Source organism: Marmota marmota, unplaced genomic scaffold (assembly GCF_001458135.2).
Source record: "Marmota marmota marmota unplaced genomic scaffold, marMar, whole genome shotgun sequence".
NCBI classification, from domain to species: Eukaryota; Metazoa; Chordata; class Mammalia; order Rodentia; family Sciuridae; genus Marmota; species Marmota marmota.
Window position 1 is genome coordinate 9,738,163 of NW_026000206.1, and position 8,492 is coordinate 9,746,654.

Below are 8,492 nucleotides of genomic sequence, written 5' to 3' on the forward strand. Positions count from 1 at the left end.
GAGTTCTGCAATTAACCTCTTGAGGGAGTAGTCCGTGACCCCTGCAAAGCCACATGAGATGGGAGCGGGTCCTGTTGAGCCTGCGGGAACTCTGCCCGTGCCATGGAGAAGGCTCCCCTGGGGTCATCGTCTTCATATCTGGTCTCAGGGCTGCCTGCCACCGCACCTGTGGGTCTGCCGTGTCCGCGCTCGGACTCTGCTTCCCACTGAGTGCGCCTCTGGTGGCTTGCACCCTGTGGGTTGTTTAATCTGGCACTCGGGGGTCAGGCTGACAGCATTTCATCCTCGCTGTTCTGCCTCTCTGTCCTTGAAGTTCTGTTTCCCTGACCTGCGTCACTTGTCCCTCTCACCGTCTGTGTCCTCAAGCTCGGCCACAGAGCGTCACCATCAGTGCCAGGCCCTCTGAGACGGGCTTTGTCAGCAATCTGTCCTGGGCTTGGGCCAGGCACTGGATAAGCTCCCTGTGATTCTGAGATGATATCATGTGAAGGAAGCCTCTGCTCTTGATCTCTCTGTGGTTTTACCTTTGTGAAGACTGTATCAAGTCAATACAAAGTCAAAGATGCATAGAAAAGTTGACTAGGTTGGCTAACGTGTGATAAAGAAGACAACTGTCACAGTCATGGTTGTCTGTCATGGGGCATGACCCAGGCTGCTGTCCCATCAAACCTGGGCGTACCGTGGGGCTAAGAGATCATACATGGAGCATGTCCAATTAAGCCTGGAGAAAACTCACCAAAATCCCCGAGAGTTTTGTTCAGACTTTCTTTTTAAGGCAGAGCTATAAGCCCTTCATCACACGGGGCTGGGGACCATTTCCCAGTCATCAGAAAGGGTCTGTTTGCACACAGTACCAGAAGGGGTTGAGGGCTCCTGGGTCCTGTCCACACGGTGGCTTTCTGTGTGGATGGCCGTCATGGCCCTTTGCACCCCACAGTCAGGAGAGGGCTCAAGCTGAACTCCTCACCAACCAGCAGGGAATCGCAGAAACCCCTGAGGGCAGCGGCCGGAAGGAAGCTGCGCAGCAACGTCATGGGCTTCCGTCTCCTGGTCACCACAGAGGTGCAGCCCTGGTCAGAGCAGAAGCCTGGCCAGCATTCCTGTCCACTCACCTGCCAGGGGTCTCAGCCAACGGCTTCACCCGTCTGAGTGGGGCTCCCCCGGCTCTAACGTGGAGCTGATGACGGTGGTCTTTCAGGTTTGTTGTAGGCTAAAGTGTAACAATGTATGAGAATTACCCTGCACAATGCTCTTCAGCCATCCGTGTGGGAGGCCCCCTGTCCTCCCTTTTCCCTGGTTAACACTGGTGACCTGAATTTGTTCCACTGCTGTTGGCACTTGGCAAAACAGACCCAGCCCGTGCCAGTCCACATGGAGATAAGAACTGCCAGCTCTGCTGTCCCCACCTTTCCCTTCTGCTGCTCACTGTGCTGAGCAGAGTGGTCCAGGTCGGCCCTGCATGATCAAATAGTGTACGGGTGACATCTCACAGGTGAGAACTCCGTGGCTACGGGGGCTCAGTCTCTGCTGGGGCTTGCCTCCCAGTGGGACCCAAGAGCCAAACACCCAAGGACCACAGCTTCTCAAGATCTAGGGTGTTCAACGTGTTACACAACAAATTGCCAGACTTGGTGACTTAAAAATGAGGGATTCATTCCCTCCAGATTCTGGAGGCCAGAACTCCAAAATCCAGGTGTGAGCATGGTTGGTTCTTTTGGAGGCTCTGAAGGGAAACTGCTCCATGCCACTCTCCCAGCTCCTGGTGGCTCTGAAATGTTCCTTGGCTTGTGGCTGTCTGACTCCTGTCTCTATATTGTCATCAATAGCCTTCCCTCTGTGTCTTTGTGGCCCCAATTTGTCTCTTTTCTCCTGTGAGAATGCTTGTTACTGGTTTTAGGGCCACCTTACATCCATATGATCTCCTCTTAAGATTCTAAACTTGATTACAACAGTAAAGATTCTGCTTTCAAATAACTGCCGGCCAGAGTCCCGGGGGATTGGCATCCCTCTGTCTCTCCTGGTGTCTTCTGTAATAGAATTGGTAGGAGCCAAGGCACCCTCAAAGATGAGCCTCTTAGAGCAGGGAACAAGCCGTGGCAGATGGCACCTCACCTGGGGCCACCTCCTCTGTGGAGCCCCCGGGCAGGCGAAGGGAGGCAGGCTGTACCTGCCCCTCCCCCATCAGGCCCCTGCTCTCTGACCACGACCACGGCTCAGCCATTGCTTCTACCTAAGCTGGTCATCCGACTGTGTCCAGTGTGAGCCTGTAGCTCAGATATCGTCTAGCGGGCGTCCAGCTGCCGTCCGCGCTGGGATCTTCACCAAAGGAACCATTTAGGATGAGCAGCCCTCCACAGAGCTCGGGGGACCGAGGGGCCCTTCTTTTTGTAGCAAGCACAATGATCTCATTGAAGAAGGCAGCCTTTCCCCCTCTTTGATTTTACTATAAGTACAAATTAGGGAATGCTGTACATCAAATAGGACATGCTTCATTTTTATAATAGGAGTGATATCTCACTACTGCACCATCTCCCACAGTGCAAAAAAAAAAAAGAGAGAAAAAAAGGGGGAATGTGTGCTCCAGTCTTTTTTTTTTTCCTTAAGATTTTTCACTGGCCAGGTAGATTTCAAAGCCCAGTTTCTGTTTTAAAAGTGGTTTTAAAGTGCACCTGTCTTTGATGGGCAGTTCTTTACAGCTGTTCATACCTGCTCACCATGGAGTGAATAGGTGTTCTTTTTCTTGCATTTTCCTCTGGAAATGAGATTGAATTTGGGTTTTGAGTCTTTGAGAATTCTTAGCCAGTCTCTGAAAGGTGAAATTAAAAAGAACTTTTTAGGAAGAGATGGCTCCTATTCTATTTTACCAAAAAATCTATGGTGGTGTTAACAATTCTACTTGAGGGAAAATTTTAAGAGCATTGTTTACTTAGATAATCAGCTTAAAATCCTTAAAAAACAATGAATAAGAAAAGGGGGCAATTTCCCACTCAGTCAGCCAATGAATAAATAAATACAGAAGGGAAGGCTGCCTGAGCTCGTGGCCAGTAACATAATAAAAGTTTCAAGGAGACAGAACCATATTGTTGGGGGGGCCTGGACTCTAACCATGAGTTTGTGCAACCCAAAGACCAACTGAGCCGGAGAGCCCTGCGTGCTTGCAGAAGAAATGAAAGTTAAGTTTTACTGCCAGAGCTTGGAACCCATGAAGAACCAGTGGTAAAAACGTGCATGCACAATTATAGAGTTTAAAAACAGGAAGGCCAGAAGGACATGCTCCCCATGCCATGCCTGCAGGTCGCCTCTTGGAGTCCCCGGGGCCCTTTATCACTCACTGCCCCACAGCCCAAGTCAGGGCACTAGGACTCTGCACACGTCCCCTGCTGCAGCACCTTCCGACTCTTTTGTCCTCTGCTCCCATCCAACCACAACTGTGTCTGCCTCTGAGGATTGGACAGATTCTATCAGAAGGAACCAGTCTGCACGGGATGACTCAATAGCAAGTAGTCACAAAGTCAACCAGACACAATGAGAGCAAACGGTGTGGAGACTAAGAGGAGAGGCAGAGAAGAACAGACTGTTGCTATCTGACAGCTCACGGCCAAACCTCAGAAATGCTGTGCTGAGGGAAGGCAGCCAGGCACAAGAACGTACACAACAAAAAATTCCATTAGACAGAGCAGAGCCCGTCGACAGTGCTGGAGTCAGAGTAGTGGTTCCCGGGGGACCGTGTCGATGGGGAAGGCAGGGACCTTGCTGGGGTGCTGGAAGGCTGCACTCTGACCCGGGCTGTGGTTACGCAGGTGTGTGCACAGATGAAAGTCCACTGCTCCAGCACCTGCCCTTGGCTCACTCTCTTTGTAAGTTAAACCCTAGTCACATTAAAAAATGACTATGCAATGCCACGAGTCCAATCAAAGCAGAGTGAGGTCACATAGCCTGTCTGTCATTTTTCACACTTCAACAAAATACCACCATGACTCATGGTGACACCCGCAGGTCCACTACAAGGGAGTTAGAAAGACAGTATGCTTTAAAGAAAACACAGAGTGACAAGATTGTGAGCAGTTAGTTTTGAGCTGAACATTCTAAGAAGGCTAGAGCTGTATTTCCTTAATAGAGCTTGTGGAGCTTCCTGTAGAATGGAATTCACTGTCAATAAATCATTCTTCAATTCCTTCAATGAAATTAATTTCACATTGCTATTATCACCTGCAATTCGATAACTGCTAATGCTAGTCCAGCAAATATCATTTTGCTAATGGATACGATCATTAGTGTTGTTTTCATTTTACAGTAAGCCATCATTATTAGGGTATTTCATCTGAATGCATATAAAATTGCAATAACTTGGTTTGTCTCCCTATGGAATCCAACCATCAGGATTGGCTTCTGACATTCAGCTTGCCCAGTCCACATGTGGTCAGCCCCAGAGAGAAACAGCTGGGACAGTTCTCAGTGAGAGTCTTTCTGTCCTTCCCATGCTGGCCAACATCCCACCAGGAGTTCTCTGCTTCCTTCTGTGTGATTTCAGAAGTGACTCACCTGACCCAAACAAGTTAGGAGTAAAAAAAGTCCACGTTTTCATTCCATTAAAACAAGTTACAACTGGCCAGCCATCTGATCTTGATTTGGGGGTCACAGGGCTGAGCTGTTCCGCACCCTCACTACTCACCGGGAGGCCCCAAGGCAGCCCTGCAGCCAAGGGCTGACTCCACTATGGGGGCTGCACCTCAGAAATGCAAGTCCAGCCCCGGGGGCGGAGCCTGTTCTGAGGGATCCAGATGGCCGTGGAGTGATGCAACAGGCAGGAACAAGAGGAACGTGGCCCGGAGCCCTTGGGAAAGGTCTCTGGCATCCACGACCCACCAGATCCTGTGACTCTGGTGCTCAAGCCACACGTGGTCACGTGAGAAGAAAACACGTAAACCAGGCGAAGTCAGGATTTGCTTTTTGTCTTTAATTGGTGGACTAATTAATTCGGACTCCTAGACAGAAGCAGCGCTGCACCACGCAGGGATCTCAGGCATGAGGCAGGAGATGGGCTGCCCGAGAGATGACCAGCAGGGGAAAAGTGGGGGCCCAAATGTGTTGCTGGATTGACAATTGTGACCAGGAGGCAGCGATGTGCCACGCCACCCAGAATGATGAGGTTCAGCAGTGCCGGGTTTCAGATGCAGGCTCAAAACCCGTGGCAGGGCCATTGGGTCATAGAGGCTTCCTGACTACCAGGCGGTGGGGCCACCATGCACGGGCCTCCCTGGTGGAGACACCTCTCAAGGGCCCACTTAGCGTGGAACCACCTTCTGGCCTTGGAGAGGGTGGAAGAGAGGAGTGTGGCAGGGGGTCACCTGTCAGCAGGGGTGATGCCCATCAGCCTTAATCCCACCGAAGATCACAGGACATTTTGAGTCCCCAGGAGGAAGCTGCCACCACACCACGGCACCGAAGGCACAGCTCATGGGAGAGGCCAAGGCTGGCAGGAAGGCTTGCGGGCCGGGGCCACACAGATCATCTGGGCAGCACCCCAGCACTCCGGTGGACCTAGGCCTGCCCAGGTGGTCAGAGCCACAGCCTGCTGTGTGCAGGTGTCTGGCCTTGTCCATGAGCGTCCGCCTTCATCCCACCAGGCTGGCAAAAATCTGCAGAATCCAGTATGGTCGCCGTTTCTTTTCCATACCAGTAACTCCCAGGACAACAGCAACAACAAGGAAAAGAAAAAGGAAAAAAAAATTAAAAGAAGAAAAAACGAGGCTACCTATGGATATTTAGCAATGAAGACTATTTTTGGTTTTAGCTTTCTGAGTTCCGAGAATCAAAGGAACCGGCTGGCGCGCTCCGTGTGAAGCGCCGCTGCTGGCAGCAACACGGCCGGGCGGGAGGCAGGCTGCGGAGCGTTCCCAGACCTCCTGGGCTTTTGTTTTGTTGAAAGGGACAAGTAACTTTGTCTAGTTTAACCCCCTCTGGCTTAGAACTTCACAAATGCCAAGTCCTTTATGGAAGACACTACATTTCCACGGATACACAGCCATGGACCTCGGCAATATTTTAGAGAAATGAGAAATCCTCACTCAAAGGAGCCAGAGCTGCTATTTGTTGTTGAAAAATGACATTCTAGGGACCCAGCACAATAAAAATACCATTATTATCAAAGTAAATCCATGGCAAAGTCTCCTATTAGATAGAGTACTGCCAAGCAAATTAGGGAACTTCATTTATTAAAAAGAAAATCAACTACATTAGGAATAATTAAATTGTTCCATAGTCCATAGATGAAAAATCATTTAAAGAAAAAATGGCAAAAGAAACAACTGTCAGATGGAGATGGCTGTCCTCAGGTGTTCCAAGGGAGGCCTCCTCTGCGTGTGTGCATGTGTGGGTTTTGACACACACGGTTCCTGATCTTGTAAACATGGAAGGTTGTTCTCTTATTTTTTCTTAACATTTACATTTTCAAACATATTTCTCATGCTGAGAAGTGTGATGCTTCTTTGAGCTTCTTCAGTGACAATCCTGCTCAGCTCATGCTTATCCTTCCCTGAGGACCAAGCTTCCGTCAGAGACTCGAGGCTCCGTGTTCCTGCCTGGGCTCTGGCAGGGCTATGCACAGGCCTCGTGGCTCTGAACCTCCCAGATGGCCCCTCAGTCTAGGTCTAGAGATAGGGATGTGGGGTGGGAGCCTGCTGACCCTGCCCATCAGGACCCAGAAGCCTCAGCTCTCCCCAGATGTTTTGGGGGTACCTGGGAGCCCTCTCTTTCCCTTCCCTCAGCACCTCCTTTCTCTGGCTGGTGCATGGTGCAGAGTTCAGGAGCTTCCTGAGGCTGGATCATGGCTCCTTACAGACTCTGCCTAGACGACCACCCAGGAATGGAGGCATCTTTGCTATATGTGGGACTCCAAAGATGGTGTCTGGCATGATCCTTAACACCTCCACCCAGGCCACACAAAAATACCATATTTAAAAATCATTTTCATAATCTGTAAATCCTGTTGCTCTCAGGCTCCTTGCCTATTGCAGTAGGGGTACGAGGGCTCCAAGGGAAGGGCAGGTGGGGACCAGCTAGGAGAACAAAGCCATTTCCAGTTTTAACTCGCAAATAGGATTTGTGAGTCCCCAGCAAGGAAAGGCTTGAGGGTCATGCTTGGTGGGGAGCAAGAAGGATTTGTTGACTTCCTTTAGTGGCTGGGAAAAGGGCTGGATTAGATCACACAGTGCATCAGAAGCCCAGGGCAGAGTCACTTCAGGCTGTTCCAGAGACACTTTGCCACCAGGAGCAAAAGGCAGGCCCCTCTTTGGGGCTAGGGCAAGGGAGAGGAACACAGATCCAGGGAGCAGGTGTATGGTGTCAGGGTCCAGCTCCTTTTCTTCCTAGGACCTAGCATGCACGTGTGGTCGCATGCTGGGACATGGGATGGGGTGATATTGTAGAATTTGCTGTGTAGGCCACGGTGCCAGCCCTCACAGTGGAAGGTTTTAGGCCACTGGGCCTGGACAACATGGTGCATGTAGGTTACCTGGAGGGGTGGAGAAGGCCATAGCCAGGGAGCCATTTAGAGCACACTGGGGACACCAAAGCTCCCAAAGTCCTCATAAGGAGCATCCTGGAGAAAAAGGGAGAGTCGGTCAGTCAATGGGCAACCCGAGTTGAAGGTGGACAAAGGGGCTGGGCACGGACTTTGGCAAAGCAAAGATTCCTCCATGCCCACAGCCATCAGTGGAGGGACAGGTCTCTGCAGCAGATAGTGGGGAGAGTCACAGGCTGACTCCCCCTTTCCACCCTCATCACACATAAGTGGGAGTGGAGAAGCAGGAATCTTAAAATTCCAAGTCTCTTCTGAAAGCTCCTGGACCACCGCATGGAGAAGGAGCTCTGGGAGTGTCGGCCTTCGCTCTGTGTCTGCCCAGCAGAGAGGAGCTCTCCATGCCAAGAGAAAGGTGTCAACCAGGTTTCTTTCTTTCTCTGCCTGTTGGGCAGGCAACCCTGATTCAGCTGCCCTGACCGCCAACAAGCTGGAAGGGGGCCTCTGTCTCCCTCAGCTTCAAGACTTAAAGTCGCTCAGTGCACCGCTCACTTCCCTCCTGCTAGGGGGACTGATGGCTCATGACTGTTCCAGAGTTCCTGGAGTCTCTTCCCATCTTGAGAGAAAGGGAAAGCCCCTATTGGGGGGCTCCTGATGCTGACCCCTCCCTGCAGACAGAGCTGCAGCTGGAATTTTGCAGACAACTCCATATTCCTCAAGTGAAACTCATGGGATGAGAATGGAAAGGCGTTTCCCTGCCATTCAGGATTGTAGTCCCCTTTTATGTGGCAGTTTCTGCACCTCTGTGAGGGCTGACGGCCACACAAGACTTCTGCCGCAGTCTGGCTGGGCACAATCAGGAGCCACTTGTCAAAAGAAACTAACTTTATTTTTAGAACCACACACGCCAAACAAAACAGCCTCTCAGGAAAAACCCTCAGAGCCTCAACTGCCACCACCGGCTTTCCACAAG